We start from the raw sequence: 27935 nt of genomic DNA, 5'->3' as shown, positions 1-27935 counted from the left end.
ATCAATGTTAATAAGGAATATTGATCTGTAATTTTCTTTACTTGCAGTGGTATTGTCTGGCTTGGTCATCAAGGTAATGCTGTCCTCATAGAATGAGTCAGGAAGTGTTCCCTCCTATTCAATTTTTCAGAAAAGTTTGAGAAAGATAGGTATTAGTTTTTCTTTAAATGTTTGGTAGAATTCACCAGTGAAGCCACAGGTCCGGGACTTTTTTTTGTTGGGAGCTTTTTGATTACTGATTAAATCTCCTTACTAGTTAATATGTGTACTCAGATTTTCTATTTCTTCATGATTTTGTCTTGGTAGGTTTCGTGTTTCCAGGAATTTGTTCGTTTTGTCTAGGTTATCTAATTTGTTGTCCTACAGTTTCTCATAGTACTCTCTTATAATCATTTTTGTTTCTATAGAATCAGTAGAAAAATTGTCACTTTCTTTCCTGATTTTAATAATTTATCTCTTTTTTATTAGTCCATCCAGCTAAGTTTTGTCAATTTTGTTGAGTTTTTAAAAAAATAAATTTTTGGTTTTATTGATTTTCTCTACTGCTTTTTGATATGGTTTAGCTGTGTCCCTACCCAAATCTCATCTTGAAATTTAGCTCCCATAATCCCCATATGTTGTGGGAGGGACCCAGTGTGAGGTAATTGAATCATGGAGGCTGGTTTTCCAGGTGCTGTTCTCATAATGATAAATAAGTTTCATGACATCTGATGATTTCATAATGGGCGGTTCCGCTGCACACACTCTCTTGCCTGCTGCCATCTAAGACATGCCTTGCTCCTCCTTCACCTTCTGCCATGATTATGAGGTCTCCTCAGCCATGAGGATCTGTGAGTCCATTAAACCTGTTTTTCCTTATGAATCACTCAGTCTTGGGTATGTCTTTATTAGCAGCATGAGAACAGACTAATACACTTTTCTATTATTTATATCATTTATCTCTGCTCTAATATTCATTATTTACTTCTGCTAGCTTTGGGTTTAGTTTGTACTCCTTTTTCTAGTTTCTTAAGTTATAAAGTTAAGTTGTTAATTTTGGATCTTTCTTGCTTTGTTGTTCTTTAGTGGTGATTTATGAGATTTTAGTGCACTTGTCACCTGAGCAGTGCACACTGTATTCAACATGTGTCTTTTATCTCTCACCCTCCTCCCAACCTTCCCTCTGAGTCCTCAAATTTCATTATATAGTTCTTATGCCCTTGCATCCTCATAGTTCACCTCCCACTTATAAGTGAGAACATACAATATTTGGTTTCCCTTCCTGAGTTACTTCACTTAGAATAATGACCTCCAGCTCCATCCAAGTTGCTGCAAAAGACATTTATTTCATTCCTTTTTATGGCTTACTAGTATTCCATGGTATATATATACCACATTTTCTTTATCCACTCATTGTTTAATGGGCACTTAGGTTGGTTCCATATCTTTGCAATTGTGAATTATGCTGCTATAAACATGTGTGTGCATGTGTCTTTTTCATATAAAGACTTCTTTTCCTTTGAGTTCTTTTTTGCTTTTTAATGTAAGCATTCATAGCTGTAAATTATTCTCTTAGCACTGCTTTCACTGTCTTATGTGAGTTTTAACACATTGTGCTTTCGTTTTGATTAATCTCTGTGTATTTCCTAATTTACCTTGTGATTTCTTTTTTGATCTATTGCTTGGTTAAGAGTGCACTCTTTAATGGACAAATTTGTGAGGTTTTCAATTTTATATCTGTTATTGATTTCTAACTTCATCTTGTGATCAGAAAAAATATTTTGTATGATATCTATCTTTTAAAATTCATAGAGACTTAATTTGTGGCATAACATGTGGTCTATCCTGGAAGATGTCCCTTGTGCCCTTGAGAAGAATGTGTGTTGTTGTTGGGTAGCATGTTTTATATGTCTGTTAGATTTAGTTGGTTTATTGTGTTTAAATCCTCTATTTTCATACTTCTGTCTGGCTTTTCTGTTATTGAGAATGGGGTATTAAAGTCTCCAACTATTATTACATAACTGTCTATTTCTCTCTTTAATTCTGTTGCTTTTCACTTCCTATATTTTTATGATGTTTTATTGAGTATGTAAATATTTATAATAGTTATATCTTCTTGCTGTATTTAAGCTTTTATTAATACACAATGTCTTTCTTTGTCTCTTGTAACCTTTTGATTTAAAGTCCATTTTGTCTAATATTAGTATAGCCATTGCTGCTCTCTTTCAGTTACTATGTACATAGAATTTCTTTGTCCATCCTTTCACTTTCAATCTGTGTCTTTGAATCTAAGGTAAGTCTCTTGTAAACAGCATATATTTTGATCATGGTGTTTTGTTTTTTTTTTTAATCCATTCTGTCAATCTTTGTCTTTTGAATGGAGAGTTTAATTCATTTATATTTAAAGTAATTACTGATAAAGAGGGACTTACTTCTGTCATTTTCTATTTGTTTTCTTAGTACCTTACAGCAGTTTTTGTCCTGAATTTTTTAGATTACTGTCTTTTTTTGTGTTTAATTTTTTGAAGTGAAATATTTAAATTGCTTTCTAATTTCCTTTTATGTATATTCCATGGCTATATTCTTTGTGGTTATGATGGTGATTACACTTAATATTCTAAACTTATAATACTCGAATTTGAATTTGTAACAGGTTAACTTCAATAATATACAAAAAACTTTGCAGTTCCCTCCCTACCCCTTTTGGTTGTTGATGTCACAAAATTACATCTTTATGCATTGTATGCCGCAAAACATTAACTAACAATTTTTTAAATACATTAGTGTCTTAAATTATGCAGAAAACAAAATATGGAGTTGTAAACCAAAGTTACAATAATACTAGCTTTTAGAGTAATACTTTTGTAATAAACTAGTTTCTTAAATCATGTAGAAAACAAAAAGCAGAGTTACAAACTATTTATATAACTATAATACTTTTATAAATGCCCATGTATTTATCTTTATTGAGATTCTGATTTTTTATGTGATGTCAAGTTACTATCTAGTGTCCTTACATTCTATCCTGAAGGACTTCCTTGAGTATTTCTTGCAGAACAGATCTCCTGGTAACTAACTCCCTTGGGTTTTGTTTGTCTGGGAATGTATCAGTTTTTCTCTCACTTTTGAAGCAGTTTTGCTGGATACAACATTATTACTTGATAGCTTTTTTTCTTTTAACACTTTGAATATAGCAGCCCATCACCTTCTGTCTTGCAGTTTGTAATGAAAAATATGTTTATAATCTTATTGAGGTTTTCTTATATGTGGGTGAGTCACTTCTCTTTTGCCTGCTTTCAAGATTCTCTCTTTGTTTTTTGAAAGCTTGATGATGATGTGTCTCAGTGTGGGGTCTTTTTCTTCCATTGAGGGTCGTTATGAGTTAATCTTACTTGGGGTTCCTTGAGCTTTTTGAATGTTTATATTCATGTTTTATCAAACTTGGGAAGTTTTTAGCAACAATTTCTTCAATTATTCATTTTGCCCCTTTCTGTCTTCTTGTTCTGGGACTTTCACAATGTACATGTTGATCTAACTGATGGTGTCCCACAAGTCCTCCCAGGCTCTGTTTAATTCTCTTTAATCTTTTTTCTTCTCTTTCTCAGAAACAATGATTTCCATTGTTCTATCTTCAAGTTCACCAATTCTTTCTTCTGCCTGCTCAAATCTGTCTTTGAATACTTCTAGAGAATTTTTTATTAGTCTATTTTATTTTTCAGCTCCAGAATTTCTGTTTGGTTTCTTTTTAGATTTTCTGTGGTTTAAAAAATATTTCCATTTTCCCTGTACACTGTTTTCTTGATTTTCTCCACATCATTCATTAGTTCTTTGAGCATCTTCAAGATAGTTGTCTTAAAGTCTTTGTCTAGTAGATTTGCCATCAGTTCTTTTTCAGGGGCAGTTTCTGTTGACTTATTTTTTCCTTTGAATGGGCCATAGTTTTTTATTTCTTTGTTTGCCTTGTGATTTTTTGTTGATAACTGGGTATTTTAAAATAATAATGTGGTAACTCTGGAAATCAGATTCTTGCCTTTAGAGTTTGCTGGTTTTAGAAATTGTTTGTTTCTTTTATATTTTTGATATTTGTTATCTGTTGTTATACCAAGAATCAGCTTGAAGTATAAACTTGAGGTATTCTCAGGTATGTTCTGAGCCTGCACCTTTCCCTGACATGTAGTCACTTTCTAATTTTTCCTATATATATAGTTGTTTTCAAATGTTACAACCTTTTATGTTATAATTTTTTATGCCTGACTCTCAAAAAAAAAAAAAGTCTGGGTGCAGTGGCTCATACCTGTAATACCACCACTCTGGGAGGCTGAGACAGGCAGATTGCTTGAGTTTGAGACCAGCCTGGACAACATAGTGAAACACTGTCTCTATTAAAAATACAAAAAACAAAAAACAAAAAAAAAAAAAACAAAATTAGTGGTGCATACCTGTACTTCCAGCTACTTGGGAGGCTGAGGTGGAAGAATCACCTGAGCCTGGGAGGCCAAGGCTGTGGTGAGCCGAGATTGCACCACTGCACTTCAACCTAGGGAACTAGAGTGAGATGAAAGAAAGGGAAGAGAAGGGAAGTGGGGGGGGCAAGAGGAAGGGGAAGGGAGGAGAAGAAAGGGGAAGGGAGGGGAAGGCAAAGAAAGAGAAAGAAAGAAGAAGGAGGGGAACCAGTCCTTTAAATCTCCTGGAAGTCACTTCAGCCAGAGGCGGAGAGACCTGAAGCAGTGGGGGGAGGTTCAACAATGGCCTCCTCCTTCTTTGCACCTCTGTGATTACAAGCAGCAGTCATTGATCAGAACACAGATCCTTGCTATTTGGATAACAGGGCCATTGTTGCCCACTCTGGCTCCCACAAACTGTGTGAAGAGTGCTCCAGGAACATGTGCTTAGCTGTTTGCCATGGGGCTAGGAAGAGGGAATGGGTAGCTGCTATTGTGCTAAGAGCTAAAATTGACTGAAATTAACCACAAGTCTTCCTTGGAAGTTACAAGCCTTAAATAGACCTCATAGTTACAAAATAGTTACAACAAACAGATTCTGCCAGTGCAATTGTTGTCTTGGCAGGAGAGAGTTTCCTGATGCTTCCTCCGCTACCATCTTCCTGTGCTTTATTCCTTTGTATTGATTAGATTAGGTAGTGGCTTGTCTATTACACTGATTTTCTTCAAGCAAATAGAATTTTCATTTATTTATTACTTCTACTGTTTTCTGTTTTCTATCTTAATAACTTCTGGTTTATGATTTTTATTCCTTCTACCTTCTCTTTGTTTAATTTGTTGTTCTTTTTCTGGACTTCTGGGAATTTCATTCATTTATTTTCAGGCTTAGTTTAAAAAAAGTTTTGTAATTGAAGTATGACATATATAAAGTAGACAAAAATTATGTAAGTGAATTTTGAAAATGGACAAACCCTGGTAACCACCATCTGATCATGGTCTAGATTAGTACTAGCACTCAGAAGCATCCTACATGTCAACTTTTGGTCAATATCCCCTTCCAATTCTGTTTCTATTACTATACATTAGGTTTGTCTACTTTTAAATTTTATATAAATGGACTGCTATAGTATATACTCTTTTGTGTCTGGCCTTTTTGCTCAAAATTATGCCTAGGAAATGACTTCACTTAGCTATGTGTTGTGTCAGTATTGTATTCCTCTTTATGAATATACTGTACTTTATTTAGGTATTTGCAACATAATAAGAAATACATATCTGTTATTTGCCTTCAGTTCCTGACACAGACCCTTTAAAGCCCTTGTAATTTCCTGAATGATGGGGGTAATTGGGATGTCTTATATACAGCTCTTAAATAGGAATTTCTTGAGTTAGACAAGCATCTTTCATTTTAATGAGGTGACTCCTGGGCTCCTGGATAACTTCAGGATGGGAGCTGGTTGCCAGAAAGACCAAGCCATGATCAAAACGTTGGAACTCTCAGCTCCACTCACCAAAGCTCTGGGTAGGGGTGAGGGGCTGGATAGTGAACTAATAATCATGCCTACATGAGGAAGCTTCCCTAAACCATGGAGTTCAGAGAGCTTGCAGGTTGCTGAATGCATCTATCTCCTGGGAGAGTGGTTCACCCCAACTCCTTAAGACGAAAGCTTCTGTGCTTGGGACCCTTCTTGATCTTGTTCTATGTATCTCTTCATTTGTATCCTTTATAATAAACTGGCAAACATAGGTAAGTGTTTTCCTGAGTTCTATGAGCTGTTATAGCAAATTATCAAACCTGAGAAAGGGTTGTGGGGACCCCCAATTTGTAGAAGTTGAACAGAAGTGTGGGTAATCTGGGAACCTAATACTTGTGATTGGCATCTGAAATGAGGAGCAGTCTTGTGGAAATGAACCCTTAACGCGTGGAGTCTACTCTCACTTTGGGTAATGTTAATTTAAATTAAATTGTAGGGCAGCCAGTTGATGTCCACAAAGAATTGGAGAATTGCTTTATGTGGAAACCCCACCCATTTGATGTCAGAAGTGTTGTAAGAGAAACAATTTTTCCTTTAGTATTCCATAGATGTTTGTGTTCATTTCAGTTTTAGTCTATTATAGATAAAACTGCTGTGAATGTGCTTATTCATTTTTACATGTGAACATGTGAATACGTTTCTGCTGGATAATACATACATAGCTAGGAGCCAATTTCTAGATCATAGAGTATGCAAATATTCAGGTTTAGTAAATACTGCTTACATGGTTTTTCAAAGCGGTTGTACCAATTTACATACCTACCCTCATGGTACATGACTTTAGTTTACTCCTCATGTACTCCAACAGTTTGTATTGTTAGTTTTTAATTTTTAGTCACTCCAAAGTGCACATAGTTATCCTTGGGAACCCATGGGGAATTGGTTTCAGGATCTCCCTCTAATGCCAAAATCCATACATGTTCAAGTTCCCGATATAAAATGGTGTAGTATTTGCATATAACATAAACATATATATATCCTCCCATACACTAAATCAACTCTAGATTACTTATAATACCTAATACAATATAAATGCTATGTAAATAGTTGTCATATTCTTGTTTAGAGAATAATGACCAAAAAAAAAGTCTGCACATGTTTAGTATAGATATAATGTTTTAAAATATTTTCAATCCGTAATTGATTGAATCAATCAATGTAGAAGTCATGGATATAGAGGACTGACTGTATACAGGTAGCTCCTTACCATTAGGCATTTCTTCATATGTTTATTGATTATTTGGTAATCCTGTTTTATGATTTACCTGTTGAGTCTTTAGTTGCCCATTAGAAGAAAAAAAACATGCTGTTCTCTTCTTGTTAATTTAATGTTTTTCTTTATGTGATTTTTTGGACCTTTTTTTGGCAATTATTTTGGTATATAGGAAGTTTTGCTTTGTTTGTTCCAGTATTCATCTTTATACTAATAATTATTAGTGTCTGTAGTCCCCTCTATTCTTACATAGGCTATTACTATTGAGTTTGTAAGACTTAATGGATATCCTTTACTGCCTACTTACTTTATATATGTCAGTCAATGAGATTTTTGTTTTCCCCATTTTCTTTTCTTTCTCTATTCATTTTAGTTGTTTTATTTTTGCTTTGTAATATTTACAAACTATTTGTCCACCCTTATGTTCACTATTATTTTAGTTTTAGTTCTACATTTAAATACATTCAATGTTTACCATCAGCCTTTTGCCCAATATTCTCCAGTTATCTATTTTCTGGATGGAGCTTGTCCTCTACTGGACTCCTCACAAGGCTTAGAAATACAGCATTCCTTGATTTCTTGTAGGCTTAAAGTAAATTTTCTAATACTATTAATAGCCTTTGTCTATTGATTGTTCTAGGTCAATTTCCCAGGTGTACACTCTTAGACATTATTTCTTCAAATATTTCGGCTTCATTTTTTGTTTTCTCTCTTTCTGGTAGTCCATTTACACATATTAATTAGACTGTTGACATTGCTTCACCCATCTTGAATGTCCTCTTCTTGTTTTTTATCCCACTTTGTTTTGTCTTTGTATTTCAGTTTGTATACTTTCTTTTGTACTTGTCTTCCAGTTCACTAATTCTTTCCTTGTTTGTGTCCATTCTGCTGTTAAGCTCATCTAATATTTTCTTCATTTTTGATATTATATTTTTATTTCTAGCATTTTTACTTAGTTCTGGTTTATAGTTTTTATGTTTCTGCTGACATGTTCACTCACTTCATTGATTTTATGTATATTTTACATCAGTTTTGTTAGCATTTTTCCATAGTTATTTTAAAGTTCTTTTCTGTCCTCTAGGTCATCTCTGTATCTGTTTCTATTGACTACTTTCTCTCTTGACTATGTGTAGCTTTTCATTCTTTTTTATTTTGTGTGTGTGAGTTTTGATTTTTCCTGGACATTTTTTTATACAAGAAAAGGAGGAACTTAAGTAAATAACATTTGTTTTCAGAGAAGGCCATATGCTTTCTTATGTCAGGCCACCGATCTGTAGTTGAATTGGGTCTGGTCTTTGTCATGGTTTTAGTTTGATTCAATTAATCAGTGACTTTAAATATTTTAAGGATAGAATAAGGACATTTCTTTCAAGGTGTTTGAGCTTGGAGAACAGATATAAACTTTCTGAGCTATGGGATATCTCTCCTTGATTTATAGTTCAACTGCTTATCCTTTGGGTCTCTCAGGAATTCTCTTTTCTTATGAGTCCAGTTCTCATCTTTCTGATCCTGGGTATATTATTTTCAGTTCTGGTGCTCCACCTTTGGGTACTCTTAGGCCAGCATTCCCAGCCTCTGTGACTGACTGGTAGGAATAGAGAGGTTTCTTTCAGATCTTTCGCCTCATGCCCAGTCTTTTGTAGTTGAAAGCCTAGAGTGGAGTTCCTTAAGATCTTTATTCAGCTTTTACTCTCCACTCCAATCTCCCTTTGGTTATAGTCTGGAATGCCTGAGGTGCTAGTTGTTTCAACTCTTCTCTTTGCCTTCAGCCTGAGAGCCTAGAGTGTTTCTGTTGTGTTTCTCTCAGCTCTTTAATTATATCCCTCCCCCTGATTTCAACTGGCATATGCTCTTGCATTTGGTAGTGGTCTCATTTGTTGCATAGTGGATTTCTCTCAGCTCTCACCCCTTCTTTTTGGCATACATGCTATTCCTCAAAACTGTGTCAAGACTTATGGGATTGGTGAGTGGGTGGACACTTACTCTGTGGCTGCAGCTCCTTTGGATTCTAATCTCCCATGTCAGTCTACATATAGCCTTCACAAGTTCGTCAGAATTTTCTTAGAAGTTCTTCCTGCTACATTTTCATGTATTTTACCTCTTTCTGCCATTTCACTAGGAATAAGAGTAGGAATAAATCTCCTCTCCCATAAAGGGATCCTGATTTTCTGGAATTTATTTCTTTTTTTTTGTATTCTCCTTCTGTAACGAGTTTTAAAAATCTATGATTTTATAGCTTATCTGACCTATTCTGATGGTTAAGCTGAGAGTGATGTGCTTGCAAAATTTTATATCCAGACTGAAAGTAGAAATGATTTTTTTTGTATTTTTTGATTACTAGTTTTTTAAAAAAAATTATTTAAAATTATTCAATCTGGAAAACTTTTTAAGAGACATGTTAATGTGTTTTAAATGTAGATAAAACATGGATTCCAGAATGTAGAGTGAACACTTTATTTTTATTTAAATTTAAAATAATATACAACCAAATTTTAAATGATTTTAAATAAATAAAATGAGGCATTACTCCTACCCCAACACACACACACACACACACACACACACACACACACACACACACACACACACGACATGAGAAAAACAGAGAATTGGAAGAGTTCCATTAGCCAGACAAAGATCTCAACAAATTTCTGGAAGATGCAAAGCCAAAGAAGTCATGACTGAGAAGCCTTGGAGGGGAGAGGCTGGAACTGAGAAAACCCATTCAAGTGACTACAGTTAGGAAGGGAATGTGGCTCCCATTCAGTGCCCCAGAATGTCTTCAGAGGGAGATGAGTCAGATGGCAAGAATTACAGTGGAAACAGAGTTAAGGTGTGTATATGGAGTATTTGACACATTCTACCCCATCCTTTCTTTGCTTTCAGCCACCCCAAAGAGAAGAAGATTGCAGCATGTTTTTAAACTCAGGCCAAGAAAAAAAATTGTAAGTTTTTTTTTTTCCTAAAAAACTATCAAAGAGACCTAGGGCGACTGGTGTAGGTGTGTGCGCTCTGAAGGAAAACCTTCTACGTTGTAATATTTAAGGTCGCAATGATAATGACTGGCTTGCTGTTCAGTCTCCTTTGCATGAAGGTTGCCATCTCAGTATGCCTGGCCAAGATGCTTCCAATTACCACATTTTATATATTTTTTTTATTTTTGTAGTTTACATTTTAAAATTTAAATTTAAAATTTTTCTTGAGACTGGGTTATGAGACCAGCTAATTTTTGTATTTTTGATAGAGACGGGGTTTTGCCATGTTTTCCAGGCTGGTCTGAAAGTTCTGGGCTCAAGCGATCCACCTGCCTTGGTCTCCCAAAGTGCTGGGATTACAGACATGAGGCACTGCACACAGCCCAATTGCCACATTTTAAATATGAATGGAAAACCAAGTGTTCTGGTGATTTATTTATTTATTTTTAGGCTAGTTTTTAAACTGATACCTAATAGATGTACATATTTTCTTGGTACATATGATGTTCGGATACTTTCATATAATGTGTAAACATTGAATCACAGTAATTGGGATATCCAGGTGACCTATTTATTATTGTTGAATAAATGACTTCCAAACTCCGTGGCTTAAAATAATAATTTATCATTATTTCTCATGGCTCTGTAGGTTGTCTGGGATTACCTGGTTCTCACTTGGGGTCTCTCATGTAGTTACAGTCAGATGGCAGGGGGGTGGAGTCATATGAAGCTCATTTGGGATGGATGCCCAATGTGGCTTCTTACTCACCAGCCTGGCGTTCTGCTTCTCCTTAGCCTTTCTCTCCCTCTATGTGGCTTGGTCTTCTCACAGCATGGTCATCTCAGGCTAATCACACAAATCTTAAAAACTTTCATTAGTATCTCTCAGAGAAATTCAAGATAATATTATATCCATAGAAAAAAGGAATTGGGTGCTACAAGAAAGGAATGATTCAGAAAATAGGAAGGAACTTTTGAAATTTAAAAAGTGAGCACTGAGATGAAAGAAATGGTAATGAAGGACTGGCTTAGCCTATATTTAATTGTGTGCACTAAAAGAAACTCAGCATAGATGGGTGGAAGTAAGTCATTTACTTTATTTTTTCTCGATAATTTTGTCTACTCTGGTGAGAAAGGAACAAATTTACATTTTGCTGCTTATGTTAGAAGTTTAGTGTGAAAAATCTGAGTTAAATGACCCTGCAGTTCCAATCTATTCATCTTATGTTTTCAGGCACCTTGTAGATTGGAGATCTGGGCAGCTGGTGGCTTGGCTGACCCAACCCTTATTGGATACTGCTCCCATTTTTTTCATTCCTGGAGCCTGTTGAATTAAGAAAGCCCAGTCAATAATCTCTTCACTGCCATACCCTCCCAAGATGTGTATCCATATAAAATTAGGTTAAAGTAATAGCAATAGCAAACAGGCTTAAGCAGACTAAAGTCATAGGATCACAGCAGGCAATCGTTGAAGTCTCAGGAAAAGGGCAGGGGCAGGCTAACATTATGACCCAGCTGGTAACGGGGGATAAATATAGGCTATTGTGAGATCTGCACTTTTTGGTGCACATATTGGGGGTGCCACCACATTTTCCCTGTTGACACTCCACCAAATATTAGCTGCCTATAGAGAGTGCATTTGTTTCCTATAACTATGGTAGCAAATTATTATAAACTTGGTAGTTAAAACCAGAGAAATGTATTGTCTCATAGTTCCAGAGGCCAGAAGATGGCAATCAAGTGTTGACAGGGTTGCACTCCCTCTGGAGGTATTAAGAGAGAATCCTTCCTTGTCTCTTCCAGTTTCTGGTGGCTGCTGGCATTCCTTGGCTTGTGGCCACATCGTTTCAATCACTACCTTCATCTTCACTCACCTTCTCCTCTTTTCTCTGTGTCATCTCTCCATCTTTCTCTTATAAGGACATCTGTCTTTGGAATTAGGGCCCATTTAGATAATCCAGGATGATCTTTTCATCACAAGATCCTTAACTTAATTACATCTGCAAAGACACTTATTTTCCAAGTACAATAACACTCAATCTTTTGACATGTAAAGTAATAAGGTAGGTTCCCAGGACACAAGCATATGTTTTGGGGGGTTGCTGTGTAACTGATTACAGAGAAGCCTCTTGAAGCATGAAGACTGAGGTATTCGTACCAATTCCTTAAAAATTTCTGCTGGTGTGTCCTGCTGGGTTAGTTTGACTGTAACTACTAGGCTTCCTGTGTGCAATCTTTTGCCTACATATTTGATCTTTTCTTGTATTCCAGAGCACCAGGGAAGACAACCTAATGAGGGCTTTAAATACCTCCAATTAGGCCAGAAGGGCAAAATTTTGACATCACAAAATAAGCTGTCGTCTCCAAAGGATGGTGTCTTCTCTTCATTCTGCCAGTACAAGATTGCTAAAGTTTGGTTCCCAAGGCACTCCTTAGCAGGCTAAATCTGAGATGGGAATTACTCTGCTGAGCAAAGAAGATTAATGTTTCATAACAAAAGGTAATTTATTCAATTGTATGCAAAAGAGGTAGTGGTAATGGCATGTATAAAGCATGCTTATTTTTGTCTATTGTATCATATGTTTAATTCCTATAAAAACACCAGTAGCTCTATTGAGTACCTTTTGGAGAACCTGACCACTTCCAGGATGAATTGGATTGTGTTAATTAAATACACTTGACTTTGATGAAACTGAAACCTGATAGGCTTTCAAGGAAATGAAGTTTAGCAAGCTTTAGTGAATTTTAATAGATAGTGGAAAGGATTAAATACAAGATCAGGCAGCTCTGGTTTTCATCAACTGGAATGGTAAGAAGACACCAGTCACCCCTGCCCACCTGACAGAGAGATTTACCTTTTAAGGGCTCATACGGCCAAGCAGCGAGTATGTCTACAGGTCTCCAAAAGTTCTGTTTATGGTCCTAGCCTAACCTGACAATCGGGTTAAGCCCAATTGTCTCATGTTTAGGACTGCCAACCAATATTACATACAGATGAAAGAATCATTTTTAATTATCATAACAGGATGGGGCATGGGGTTAAGAAAGTGAGATGAAAGTGAACATTAAAAAATGTGAAGTCTTTCATTCAGATAGTTAAACTGTAGGGTTAGGGATATCTGGCTTTGCAGTAATTCATGCAGAATCAGGAGATTTAGAATAATTTCCATCTCAAATTACCCAAGAATAATGCAGCTGCCTAAAATAGTGACCTTATTTTGGTTTGTAGAAATAGAAGAATTTGTGCCCAGAGTATGTCCAGGCACTAATAAATATGACCAAGTTGGGAGCAACTTGCATATTGGGTCTACATATTTCAGGAAAGTCACAGACAACTAGAGAACACCCTGGTAAAGTGACCGGGGGCCTGGAAGCCATGGCCCATGAGGAATAGTTGAAAGAACTGGGCTTTTTTTCCTGGAAAAGAGTAGATGAAGCTTAGGAAAGACATAATATCTATTTTAAAATACAGGTTGAATATTTCTTATCCAAAATGCTTGGGACAAGAAGTGTTTCAGGTTTTGATTTTTTTTTAATTTTGAAATATTTGCATTATACTTACTGGTTCAGCATTCCTAATCTAAAAGTCTGAAATCTGAAATGTCCAATGAGTATTTCCTTTGAGCATCATATCAATATTCAAAAAGTTTTGAGTTTTGGAGCATTAGAATTTTGGATTTTCAAATACAGGGTACTTGAGCTGTATCTAAAGGGGTGTCATGGGAATAAGAAATAAATGTATTCTCTCTTACTCCAGAGAACAGATACAGGAAAGTACAGTGTCTTCCTCAGCTCTTCTTTTAAGGTAGATGAGAGAAAACCAGCTTGAATTAGTTTTGGCATCCATCATAAAAAAAACTTTTTCCTTGAAGACATTGCTACCAGCAATTTCCAGGCTTCCATCGTCCTAGATTTACCACCATAGAGGAAAGAAGTCTTACTGCCAGCTCTTGTGTAAAAGCAAAATTCCGAGGAAGAGTTCTGATTGGCCTGGCTCAGACCATGTGTCTACCTCCTGATGAGTTGCAGTGGACAAGGGGCTAGCCCAGCAACTTAGATAGGCCTAGTGTCCACTCTCTATGGGCTCATGGAAGAACACGCACACTCACATTAAAGCCCTGGGTTGTAGGAGGAGGGGGATGCCATGCAGTTGACTAGAAGAAAGAAAGTTACCCTTTCTAGAACAGAGAGGGTGCTGTGAGGCAAAGCAATAAGTCTTCTACACAAGTTGGTTTCTGTAAGACTGGTTTGTGTTAATGGATGACCATTTTAAGACTTAGAACTTTCTGAGTATTTATCTCAGGGTGGCCCTTTAAAAAGCCATTTATGTACCTATGAAAGAGCACAGCAACAGAGTGCCTGGAACCTTAGGGAAGATGTCCTGCTATACACCATCCACTGCCCTGCCCCTTAAGCCTCACATCTTTCATCTCTCCTAGTTCCAACCCATGGCCTCCAGACGATGACTCTGCCTCCCTGTTCTGGTAGCATTCACAGATTGCCTTGTTTAGTAGCCTTTCACATGAGATCCACTTAACAGCCCCTGTCCTCACCCCTCCTCAAACTCCTCACCACACTGAAACTCTTGCAGCTCCATGAGTAGGTTCTTGGGTGGTTTCTTCACCTGCAGGTTCAGGTCAATGCTCAGCTGGGGACTCGACAGGGATGCTTTGCAGGTCTCTGGAGTGCTCTTTGTGCAGTCCCTCCTCTGTGGTACTCTGCCCTTGAACTCTCACTGCCTTGGCCTCCCCAAAGTCTAAACTTTGTCTCCTCAACTCAGAAAGTCCTCTGGGCTCTGTCTGGGCTCCACTTCCCTGTATGTGGAATTAAATCTCTCTGCAGGCAGGAAGTTGGGGCAATCCTAGGGCTCACTTTGTTTTCTTCCCATCTCTCAGGGATCACTGTCCTGATGTCTATTGTCCTGGAAACCATTGTTTAATTTTTTTTCTTGTTTTGTTTTAAACATTATTTTTTCAGGTGGGAGGGTAAATCAGTCTTTGTTACTCCATCTTGGCTGGAAATTCCATAACCAAAGGTTAACTGTTTTAAAAGAATCCTTAGAATGTTGGTGTGTTTTCTCTCAAGTCTTCTCCACTCCTAGGTCTCTTGAGCTCTCTATTAAAAGTCAGAACAGGACTGGGCACGCTGGTTCATGCCTGTAATCCCAGCACTTTGGGAGGCTGATGTAGGAGGATTACCTGAGGCCAGGAGTTTGAGACCAGCCTGGGCAACACAGCAGACCCCTGAGCCCAGGATCTCGAGGTTACAGTGAGCTATGATCGCACCACAGCACTCCAGCCTAGGTGACAGAGCGAGACCCTGTCCTTAAAAAAGAAATTTTAAAAGCCAGAAGCAATTAGAAAAAAAAAAAATGCCTTTCACTGCCAGTTAGTTCAAGCCCTGAGATTGCATTTTCTCCAAATGGAAGTAAGTTTCGTTCCAACTGACCACTTCTCCATCTTTTCCTTGCTCCTACTTCCCTCATTCCAAATCAGTACTTTTAAATGAGCAGCGTTTGCATGTGTTCATTGCCTACTTTAATCATAACAACTCTCGCTCCAAAGATGAACTCTAGATTGTTTTTTTTGAAAAAGGCTAGAGTTACTAAAAATGTCAGCTTTCATCAGAATAAAAATAAAATGTGTTATAGAGGCCCAAGCAGTAGGAAAATGGTCATTATTTGCTATGAAAATTGTACGTGTGAGGATCAGTGTTACTTAGAAAAAGTGACACCTGAAATGGGGGGAAGTGTGGAGGGAAAGACTGTGTCCCTTCTTGAATTCTTTCCTTCCTCTCTTTCTCCTTTCATATGTGCTTCAACAGAGCAGGGCTAAAAATTCTCCTTAAACCAATGTTTGAATATGCTAGAAAATTATATTAAAAATTGGCAAGTACGTTAATTACTTACTTGTAATAAAATCCATTTCTTAAAAGCATCAACTAAACTAAAATTTTAAACATTTTTCAAATTTTCAATAATTTGAACTATACTTTGAATTAAGGGCTTGCTTTCCTGTGTAGATAAGAATCATTTGTAATTAGCACATCAATTATCAGTATGTAAGTGACTATTTCTAAATAACAGTGAATGATTCATTAACTTAAATAGTCTCCTCATAAATTTCTTTTAACCTCCCTGTTATTTATTTTTTTATAGCACTGATAAAAGTAAATTTCAGCTTAGGCCACTGATGAATTATCATAAACTCTAAGTGAGTAAGGTTCAAATTAATGAGGCTTTACTATAAATTCATCTAGGGGCATAGTAGGCTGACTGTCCCAAGAGAGAGCAGATGTGCAGTTGGCAGGAGGGCCCCTGAGAAATCGTATTTATTGAGGGTTTACATGTGCCAGGCACTTAGCTAAGAGCTTTACATGCATGATCTCATTTAATGCTCCCAACAACACAGTGATTTAGGTGATGCTACCCTTTTTAAATGATAACACAGAGGCTCAAAATGGTTTGATAATCTGACCAAGGCACAGTTGTAAGGAGAAGCCATGCAGAGATTTCAACCCGGGTCTGCCTAGTGACAAAGCTCCCACTCTTCAGCAGGGGGCACATGGCAGCAGGGGCCTCATGTGCTGCCCTCCTTTCCTCTCCCTGTGCATGAGCATCGAGCATCGGCAGTGCTTTCTCCTCTCTCTGCCTTCTCCCTCTTCTTAGCAAGCAGCCCTCTCAGACTCTCCGTCCACCCCTAGCCTTTTGGGCCTTAGTCTCTTGGGGCTTATTCAAGCCCATTGCCAAAATGGAGAGTCTAAATCAGCCAGGGTTATTGGCTGTCGAAGGCCATGGAAAGTGTTATGTCTTTTGTGAAAATGGCAGTTAAGTTTCTAAATAACAGCAATGGAGGATATTGGAGACGGTTTGAAAAGGAAATTTGTTGGCTGATTTACAACCAAGTTTTGAAATGAAATTTAATAAATCTAGGAAGATGTATGAGCCTTCCAGTGCTTGTTATATGAATTGTTTGCAACTGATTTTTTTGAAGAGTCTCATATCAATGTTTTCCATATGTTTTGTGTATTCTTGGAAAATGAGCTCTAGGAGTGAGAGCCACTGTCTAGCCTCCTTTGTCTGTTTTGTTTCTGGACAAATACAGATCATGTCATGTGAGACAGAATTTTCTGTTGTAAGGAAGGAGAAAGGGGTAATGGGGTTTGGAAGACTGAGACTCTAGTTTTTCCTGCCTTGATGTATGACTGTGAACACGTCATGTACTTCTTTGAAATGCAATCTTCATCTGTATCTGCCACCCCCTCCCCGATCCCGATCCCATACACCTCCACCTCTTATCAACACACTTCAGAAGTAGCGAGGATGAACCTCTGGCTCAGCACAGCCAACAACCTCTCATGGAATCTGTTCTGTCACTTATTCATTCACTCTTCAGATGTTTATTGAGCAACTGCTAAGTGCCAGGCACTGTCAGAGCTTCTGGAAATATAGTGGTGAACAAAGCAAACAAAGATGCTGACCTCATGAAATTTTCACTGCAATGGCATAAACAAAGAGATAACACACACATAAATAAATTAGTAAGATAATTTCAATTCATGACAGATTCCATGAAGAAAACAAGAGAAGAGAATGGAGTGATTGGGTAAGCAGGTGGGCATGATTTTACAGGGAGTGGTCAGGAGAAATTTCTCTACCTTTTTGTTGGAAGAACCCATGAGACATAGGAAATAGCTAGTGGAAAGGTCTTGAAGTAGAGCTGGAGTTGGTATCAAAAAAAAAAGTCATTGAATTTAGAATATAGTAAAAGGTAGTCCATTGTATATAGACTTTTGTAGGTCATTGTTATTTTGAATTTTATTCTAAATGCAGTGTTTATTTTAGATATTGTTTTAAAAGAATACTCTGACTGCCTGGTGATGAATGAATGAAGTGTGAAAGTGGCTCTTGTTGTGCCTTAGGTGAGAGAGGGCAGTGGCTGGGATTAAGGTAAACAGGGACCATGGTGGCAATTGGTCAGATCAGAATCAGGGATTTTTTTTTTTTCTGAGACAGGGTCTCACTCTGTCACCAAGGCTGGAGTGCAGTGGCACAACCTGGCTCACTACAACCTCTGCCTCCCAGGCTCAAGTGATCCCCCTACCTCAGCCTCCTGAGTAGCTGGGATTACAGGCAAGCACCACTGTGCTCAGCTAGTGTTTTATTTTTTTGTAGAGATGAAGACTCACTATATTTCCCAGACTGGTCTCCAACTACTGGGCTCAAGTGGTCACCCTGCCTTAGTCTCCTAAAGTGTTGGAATTACAGACATGAGCCACTGCCCAGCCAGGAAATGTTTTCAAAGTATTGTTGATAGGTCTTACTGATGCATGAAGTGTGGGGGAGTTGAGGAAAAGAGAAGAATCACCTGAGATTCCCCACTAAAATATATATGTATATGCCAGACCAACCAACCAACCAAGTCCCCAAAATGCTAACCACACTGATTTTTGTTTAGGCTATCCATTCTTTCCCCAAGCTAACTTCATCTTCACCTCTAGGGGTATGTGATTCTGTGCCCATATCGTAGTGATGGTTTTAAGAGACATAAGTCAAACAGTACATGGAATGTCCTTGGTCAAAAGTGGGCCAGAAAGAAGCTCAGGGTTTTTGCTCAATGATTGTAGGAGGTGATGTCCTTTCTGTGTGGATGCATAGGATGAAGTATGCAGCTCTGGCTGATAGCTGTCCTGGGAGCCTGCCCAATGAAGAAACCAACATGTGAGGAGGGCAGAACAAGAGAATCACTGAGATCTGGAGCTGTGCTTTGTTCATAATGTTCTGAACTGCTTTGTGACAGTCTAAATTGGTTTAATATTGTTTCCAAACCAAAACATCCCAAGTATTACAAGCTGCTCACTGTTTTCATTGGGATGCAAGAACATGGTGTCGTTGAAATAGGACCAGAAAGCCACTGGGAAAGAACCAATTTAGGTGAGATGATTACATAAGGATATGTGCCAAAAAGAAAAATAGGCTGAGTTAAGGAAGGATTCCAAGGATACTAGAATTTCAATAGAAGAATTAAAATCACACTGGAAGCAATGAAGAACAGAATTGACTCTGTGGAAAATTAAAACAGCAATGCCTAGGGGTGAAAAAAAACCTTTAAAATATCTTCGATTGCAGAGCTAGTTTAAAGAGAGTAACATGGAGGTTGAAGACAGAGAGCAGAGCTCTGCCAGGGTCTTCAAGGTACAATCAACATCAAGTGCAACAGAAGCAATGCACAACATGGTATTGATGAAAACTTTCCAGCAGTGAAGAACAAACTGAATATGCAGATCCCAAGGTCTTACTCTGTTCTAGGAAATGATAAGGGAAAGGGCATCATGCTATGGCCTTAGCAACTTCCCAGGAAAACAAAGCAAAATAAACCACTACCAACACCACCAATACCAACCATCACCATCACCACCACCACCACCACCACCACCACCACCACCACCACCACCACCACCACCAACAACAACAACAGCTAAACAGGCTGCTTCCAAAGGAACAAAAATCCTGTTGACCTTTGATTTCTTCTCAGTAACTCTAAATACTTAAATTTTCTACATAGATTTCCTGTGGAAAATGTTGATGACACAATAATATTTACCCCAGCTTGTTGCCGTGGATATGTAAGGAAAAAGAAAATTCTCAGACATTCAAGGGTTTGTAAATTGCATAAAATGGGGGCATTGATAATAGGCACCTTATATAGAACTTCAATAACATGTAGTTATTTTGAATTTTAAATGATATAATAACATAAAGCATTTAGGAAGGTGTCATGTATCTATAGGCTCTAAAAAGGTTAGCTAATATTAATAATAATAGTAATAATTTCTCCTTGGAAAAAATTACTTAAAGATGTATCTCATTTGATTAAAATGAAACAAAGTGTAATTCAGGAATATGGACTTTATTATACAAAAGAACTCTATAAGTGTCAAAACTATTTGAACACGTAAGTAAAGGCTATATCCTAAGTAACTGGAACTCATGAGCAAATTTAAATAATTAATAATAAAGCAATTTATTATAATAAGTAATTATAATTACTGATTTTCATAATTATTTTAGAATAATATAGTTATTTCATTTTTCCCCCAGATTTAGAGATATAAATGGTAAATAAATTGTATATATTTAAAGTATTAAATATTGTGATGATTTCATGTACGTGTAGGTTGTAAAACCATTACCACAATCAAGTTAGTTAGCACATCTACTACCACTCCAGTTACTACTTCTTCTTCTTCTTTTTTTTTTTTTTGTAGTGAGAACACTTAAGATCTATTCTCTCGGCAAATCTCAAGTATTGTCACCATGCTATACATTAGATTCCCAGAACTTCCTCATCTAATAACTGAAGGTTTGGGCTCTTTAACAAACATCTCTTCATTTCTCCCACTCCCAGCCCCTGGCAACCACCATGCTATTTTCTTTCTCTATGAGTTAAACTTTTTTTATATTTCCCATATAAATAAGATCATACAGTGTTTGTCTTTCTCTGTCTGGTTTATTTCATTAGCATAATGCCTTCCAGACTCATCCATGTTGTTGCAAATGGCAGGATTTCATTCTTTTTAAAGGCTGAATAGTAGTTCACTGTGTGTGTGTGTATATATATGTATATATGTGTGTGTGTGTGTGTATATATATATATATATATATATATATATATGGCATCTTGATCCATTCATCCCTTCACAGACTCATAGATTGTCTCCATGTCTTGGTTGTTGTGAATAATGCTGCAATGAACATGAGTGCAGATGTCTCTTTGACATAGTGATTTCATTTCTTTTGCATATATACGTAGAAGTGGGAATGCTGGATCACATTGTAGTCCTATATTAATTTTTTGAGGAACCCTTATACTATTTTTCACAATGAATTGCTGTCCTAATTTACATTCCCACCAACAGTGTACAAGGGATGATTTTTTCCCACATCATCAACACTCTTAATCTTTTGCCTTTTTTGATGATAGACATTGTAATTGGTGTAGGTAACATCTCATTGTGGTTTTGATTTGCATTTCCCTGCTGATCAGTGATATTGAGTACCTTTTCATATATCCGTTGGTCATTTGTATGTCTTCTTTGGAAAAGTATCCATTCTGGTTCTCTGTCCATTTTAAAAACGGAATCATTTTTGCTATTGAGTTAAATGAGTTTCTTATATATTTTGGCTATTAACTCCTGATCAGATATATGGTTTCCAAATATGTTCTCACATTCTGTAGGTTGCCTTTTCATTTTGTTAACTGTTTCCTTTGCTGTGCAGAAGTTTTTAGTTTGATATGATCAATTTGTTTATTTTTGCTTATGTTGCTTGTAGTTTTGTTGCTTGTTGCCTGTAGTTTTTGTGTCATATCCAAAAAAATTATTGCCAAAGCCAATATCATGGAGCTTTTTCCTCTATGTTTGTTTCTAGAAGTTTAACAGCTTCAAGTCTAACGTTTAAGTCTTTAATCCATTTTGAGTTAATTTTTGTGAATGATACAAGATAGGGGTCCAATTTTATTCTTTTGCATATGGCTATCCAGTTTTCTTATCATCTAAGGGAGACTATCCTTTTCCCATTGCGTATTTTTAGTGCTCTTGTCAAATATTAATTGGCCATATTGGGAAATGGGTTTATTTCTGGGCTCTCTTGTCTATTCCATTGGCCTATATATCTATTGCTATGCCAGTACTATGCTGCTTTGATTACTATAGCTTTGTAATGTAGTTTGAGGTGAGGAACTATGATACCTCCAGCTTTATTCTGCTTTTTCAAGATTGCTTTGGCTATTTGGAATCTTTTGTTGTTTCATATGAATTTTAGAATTGTTTTTAATATTTCTTTTAAAAATGCCATTGGAGTTTTGATTGGGATTGCATTGAATCTACAGATCATTTTGGATACTGTAGATGTTCTTACAATATTAACTTTTTTCAACCCATAAACACAGAATATATTTCCATTCATTTGTCTCTTCTATTTATTTTACTAATGTTTCATAGTTTTCAATGTACAGATTTTTCATATCCTTGATTAAATTTACTCGTAAGTATTTTATTCCTTTTGATGCTATTATAAATGAGATTATTTTCTTAATTTCTTCTTTGGTCAGTTCATTGCTAGTGTATAAAAACACAAATCATTTTTGGTTGTTGATTTTGTATCCTGCAACTTGACTGAATTTGTTTATTAGTTCTAACAGTTTTTTTTATTTTTTCTTTGTAGAGTATTTAGGGTTTTCTATGTATAGGATTAAGTAATCTGCAAACAGAGATACTTTTGCTTCTTTTTTTCTAATATGGATACCTTTTGTTTCCTTTTCTTGCCTAACTGCTCTGTTTAAAAGTTCCAGCAGTATGTTGAATAGAAGTACTAAGGTGGGTACCCTTGTCTTGTTCCTGATCTTAGAGGAAAAGCTTTCAGCTTTCCATCACTGAGTGTGATGTTAGCTGTGGGCTCCTTATATATAGCCTTTGTTTTGTTGAGATACCTTATTGTATATTTAATTTGTTAAAGGCTTTTATCATGAAGGAATGAATTTTGTCAAATGTTTTTCTGCATCTACTGAGACAATTATATAATTTTTGTTCTTTATTTTGTTCATGCAGTGTATCACATTCATTGATTTACATATGTTGAATCATTCTTGCATTCCAGGGATAAATCTCACTTGATCGTGGTGAATGATCCTTTTAATGTGCTGTTGAATTTGGTTAGCTAGTAATCTGTTGAGAATTTTTGCATCTATTTTCATCAGGAATATTGGCTGGTAATTTTCTTTATTTTTGTATCAGGGTAACACTGGCTTTGTAAAATGATTTTAGTAATATTCCCTAATCTCAATTTTAGGAAGAGTTTGAGAAAGATTAATTCTTTAAGTGTTTGGTAGAATTAACCAGTGAAGCCATCTGGTCCTGGGCTTTTCTTTGTTGGGAGTTTTTTGATTATTGATTCAATCTTCTTACTCATTACTGGTCTGTTCAGATTTTTTATTTCTCCATGATTCGGACTTGGTAGGTTGTTTGTTTCTAAGAATTTATTTATTTCATCTAAGTTATCCAATTTGTTGGCATAAAAATGTTGCCATATAATTGATCATAGTAGTACCTTATGATTTTTTGTGTTTCTGTGGTATCCATCATAATGTCTACTCTTTCATTTATAATTGTAGTTGTTTGACTTCTTTCTCTTTTTTCTTGGTTAACCGAGCTAAAGCTTTGTAAATTTTGCTTATCTTTTTTTTTATAAACCAGCTCTTAGTTTTATTGATATTTTTAAATGTTTTTCTGTTGTTTATATGATTTATTTCTGTTCTAATCTTTATTCTTTCCATTCATCTTCTAATTTTGGGCTCAGTTTATTCTTCTTTGTTTAGTGCTTTGTGGTGTAAACTTAGCTTGTTTATTTAAGATCTTTCTTTTTTCTTAATTTGGCATTTATAGGTATAAACTTTCCCCTTAAAACTCCTTTAGTTGCATCCTACAAGTTTTGGTACGTTGTGTTTTCATTTTTGTTTTTCTCAAGATATGTTTTGATTTTCCTTTTGATTTCTTCTTTTACCCATTGGTTGTTCAGGACTGTGTTGTATGATTTCCTCATATTTATACCTTTTCTAATTTTCCTCTTGTTATTGATTTCTAGTTTCATAAAATTGTGGTTGGAAGAAATACTTGGTATAATTTCAATCTTTTTGAATTTGTATTGTTTGATGGTTTGACATATGATCTATTCTTGAGAATGTTCTGTTTGCACTTGAGAATAATGTGTATTTTGTTGCTGTTGGGCGTAATTAAATTTTTCAAGAAGCTGACCAATTGTTTTCTCAGAAATAAAGGTTCGTAAACTGGGGACTACTTTCAACTTTCCAGAAATGCATAATCTTTGTGCTATATAAACCGTCCCAAAACACCAAAATTGATCAATAGCTTTACCTAATTTGGTTTATGAGGCCATCAAGGGGCAACTATCCCACTGCGTCTGGTAGTGCCTTTAGGGTGTATGGATAGAAATTGAATTGCTGGACCAAATTTTTGTCATCTCAATTTTCTGCCAACCGCTTACTTTTATTACCCCAAAACAAGATAGCCATGACTGATGACGTATTTTATAATGATGTTTCTTTTTTAATTCTTAGATAATTGCTTTAGAATATCTGTAACATCTCAAATTCCTTCAATAGAAACTCAGATACAGGTCTATAAAAACTTTAGGTAAGTTGGGGTCTTCATAGCACACTTTCAATTATGACATATAAAAGAATGAATCAAAACCTGAGATAAAAACATATGCCACATCTTATAGGAGAAAGTGCAAGGCATTGGAAGGAGACTAAAGAAGCTACTGGAATATTCATGCTTACAAAAGGATGGGGGTGTGCACTTTCCCCCTTCTGAGTCCAACCTGGCCTTTGTTGTTGTCCAATTTTGCCAGCATGGTGAATGCCTCATGATCAATAACATTTCTAAAGATCCATACAAATAGTTCTCACCATTGTTCTATTTTAGCGCAGCATTTCAAGGGCTAATCCTATGAGAGGAATGGATCCTGGTTGCCATAACAGCCTAATAGTTGTGGAGTGAGTAGAAGAGGGAGTAACAGATCCTGGTTCTGAAGGATGACCCTATAGCAAGGTGGCTACAAGCTGTCTTGTATCCAAATCTACCTAGTGCCTTATTTCTAGTTCCTTACTTTCTCTTAGCACAATAAACTACAGTCATGGAGGCAGCCTGAATATCATGTTTTTGAAATCTGGAAGATCCTAAGAAATGCCAAATATTACTTTTTATAGGTTGAATGCCTGCCTTATAGAAAGGTCTCATCAATAGCAATGGAAATGCTATTGGAAAAAGATGTCCTTGCACTCTCTTCAACCTAGGGTATTAACACTTAAAATATTATGAGTCTATTAAACATTTTTAATAGACTAGGCTTGGCTTGGTATTTTGTTTTTGTTTACATGTTTAAAAAAATTTTTTTTCTAAACAGAGTCTTGCTCTGCTGCCCAGGCTGGAATGCAGTGGCATGTTCGTAGTTTACTATAACCTTGAACTCCTGAGCTTGCTCCTCCTGTCTCAGCTTCCTGAGTAGCTAGGAATACTGGCACATGCTATCATGCCTGGCTAATTCTTAAAAATAAAAATTTTTTTTAGAGGGGAGTCATGCTATGTTGCCCAGGCTGGTCTTGAACTTCTAGCCTCAAGGGATCCTCCTACCTCAGCTCCCAAAGCACTGGGGTCATAGGTGTGAGTCACTGCACCTAGCCTTCTTTACATGTTTTTAAAAATATATTAAAAACAAATTTAATGTTCAGAAAATAAGACTAACAACATCAGCGTGCCCACCATCCAGAGTTTTAAAATAATATATTTACTTTTTGCCTCAATTTTTTTTTTTTTTGAGACAAAGTCTCACTTTGTTGCCCACGCTGGAGTGCAGTGGAGTGATCTCAGCTCATCGCAACCTCTGCCTCCTAGGTTGAAGCGATTCTCCAGCCTCAGCCTCCCGAGTAGCTGAGATTACAGGCACGTGTCACCATGCCGGGCTAATTTTTGTATTTTTAGCAGAGATAGGGTTTCAACATGTTGGCCAGGCTGGTCTTGAACACCTGACTTCAACTGATCCGCCCGTCTCGGCCCCACAAAGTGCGGAATTCCAAGTGTGAGCCACTGTGCCTGGCAGTTTTCCTCATTTTAAATAAAAGAAATATAACAACACAGACAAAACTAAAGTTTCCTTTTTCCCTCATTTTCTATTCAATTTCTTACACTCATTTTCAGAGAAAACCTCTATTGTGAAACTTCTCCATATTCTTCCATTTCTTGTTTTTATACTTGCTACCTAAAATTATATTAATAAAAATGAATACAGTATTGTTTTGGGTTTCAGACATCTGTATAAATATTTTACACTGTACATACCTATGTTATACTTTTTAGATATTTTCATGTCAATACCTATAACAGATCTAGCTCATTCTTTTAACAATTGTATTATATTCCATTGTGTGTGAATATGAAATATAATTTATTCACTTCTCTACTGATGAACATTTGTTTTTTTTCCCTAATTTCTTACTATACCAAGCACTGCTGCAATGAACCTCCTTGTGTGTGTGTGTGTGTGTGGGATAGTCTTCGGAGTTTATGGAAGAAAATCAACTGCTATACTATAAAGTATGTACTTTTCAGCTTTATCATACATGGCCAAATTGTTTTCCAAAGTGGTGGCATCAACAAACACTATCCCCATCAGTAATCTCAAGGGCTGTCCCCGCCTCTGCCTCCTCAGCCTCTGTGGCCTTCCTCCTCCTGGCTCTGCATCTCTGTCCCCGATGGCTTCCATTAACTGGCAGCTTCTGCTTTCTCATGGATTTTTATTATACTGCCCTTTCCCTGATTTCATCTTTAATGCCACTCTTTCAGAAAATTCTGACTGATTAGGTCCATCTGCACTTTTTAATAATTCTTACCACTATTGTAATTCATAAATGATTGTATATTCATTTGATATTTGTCTTTCCTATTAGACTCTAAGCTCTACAAAAGAAGGACTTTTCTGCCTGATTTATTTCTCTATCCCCAGTGCCTACTATGGTCCTTGATAAAGAGTTTCTAAAGAAATGAATCCATTGAAACCCCCTAAGACTCCAACTGTTGTGCCCAGTCAGTATGTGGTGTCTCTGTTAGGCAGAGTGCAGTGAGAGGCAGTAGAGTGCAGTGATTATGAACAGGAGTTTGAGAGCCAGAGAGACTTGGGTTTGAGTCATGGATCTGCAACTAATTAAATATATACAACATTGGGAGAATTATTAAAACTTTCTAAGTCACAGTTTCAGTCTTGGAAGCAAGCGGGCTAACTGTATTACTTAAATCATAAGGTTGTTAGGAGAATTGAATGATGTAGCACATATAAAGCACTCAAAATGATACCAAACACATATCACATATGAAAAAAAGTTAGCTATAAAGATATAAACTGCCAATTTACAGAGAAAGAAACCCTAGAGGTTAATAAGCATATAAAGAGATGTAGAAATTAATTAGTGATCAAGGAAATGCAAATTAAAACAACAATGGCACATTACTTTAAACCTATTAGACTGGCACAATTAGGATAATGCCAAGTGTTGGTGAGAAGGTAGGATGATTACAGCCCTTATGCATGGCTTCAGGGCCCCAGAGTGGCATGGTCATTCTGGAAAGCAGTATGGATATTCTTGGACAAATTACATATAAGCCTACACTATGCCCAGCAATGTCACCTCTGGAAGATATCCAAGATATATTCTCACACTGATCCATAAGAAGACAAGTGAAGATATCTATTGCAATGCTATTTGTGGTGGAGAGAGTTGTAGGAAATCTGAGTGTTCGTTGCTGGGAGTGTAGGCAGATACGATGGGGCAGATTCACACTACAGCATACCAGGCAGCATTTAAAACAGCGAGCTGGATAGATTCATGAAGAGATCTTAAAAAAAGTGCTAAGTGAAAAGAAGAAAGAAAGGGAAGTTAAGATGTAATGAAATACACATTTAAAATTGCACAAAGAACAAAAATGTACTCAATAAACACAGGAGTCTGGCTGCTTGTGAGGTTGGAACCAGAATGGAAGTGAGGAATTGAAAGGAGACAATTAAACACACACACACACACACACACACAAAATAGAGGGGCCTGCACAGATGATAGTGTGATGATATGCCATACACTGAAGACTCAATCCTATATACCCTAAGTATTAAAAAAAAAAAGATAGCAAGGGGGATAGCCTAGCAAGGTCATGGGATAAAAGC

At 36.5% G+C, this 27935-nt stretch overlaps 1 long non-coding RNA gene across 1 annotated transcript in view; it reads left to right on the top strand.

Moving 5' to 3' along the window:
- The first annotated feature begins 12415 nt into the window (after positions 1-12415).
- LOC134759299 (uncharacterized) overlaps positions 12416-27935 on the top strand; it is a 243671-nt gene continuing 228151 nt past the window's right edge. The window contains exon 1 of the long non-coding RNA XR_010135406.1: positions 12416-12644. This is a non-coding gene — a long non-coding RNA (uncharacterized lncRNA). The remainder of the gene's footprint in view (positions 12645-27935) is intronic.

The sequence above is a fragment of the Gorilla gorilla genome, chromosome 9 (assembly GCF_029281585.2).
Source record: "Gorilla gorilla gorilla isolate KB3781 chromosome 9, NHGRI_mGorGor1-v2.1_pri, whole genome shotgun sequence".
Lineage (NCBI taxonomy): Eukaryota > Metazoa > Chordata > Mammalia > Primates > Hominidae > Gorilla > Gorilla gorilla.
Note: the sequence above shows the minus strand (reverse complement) of the source record. Positions and strands in the feature narration are given on the sequence as shown.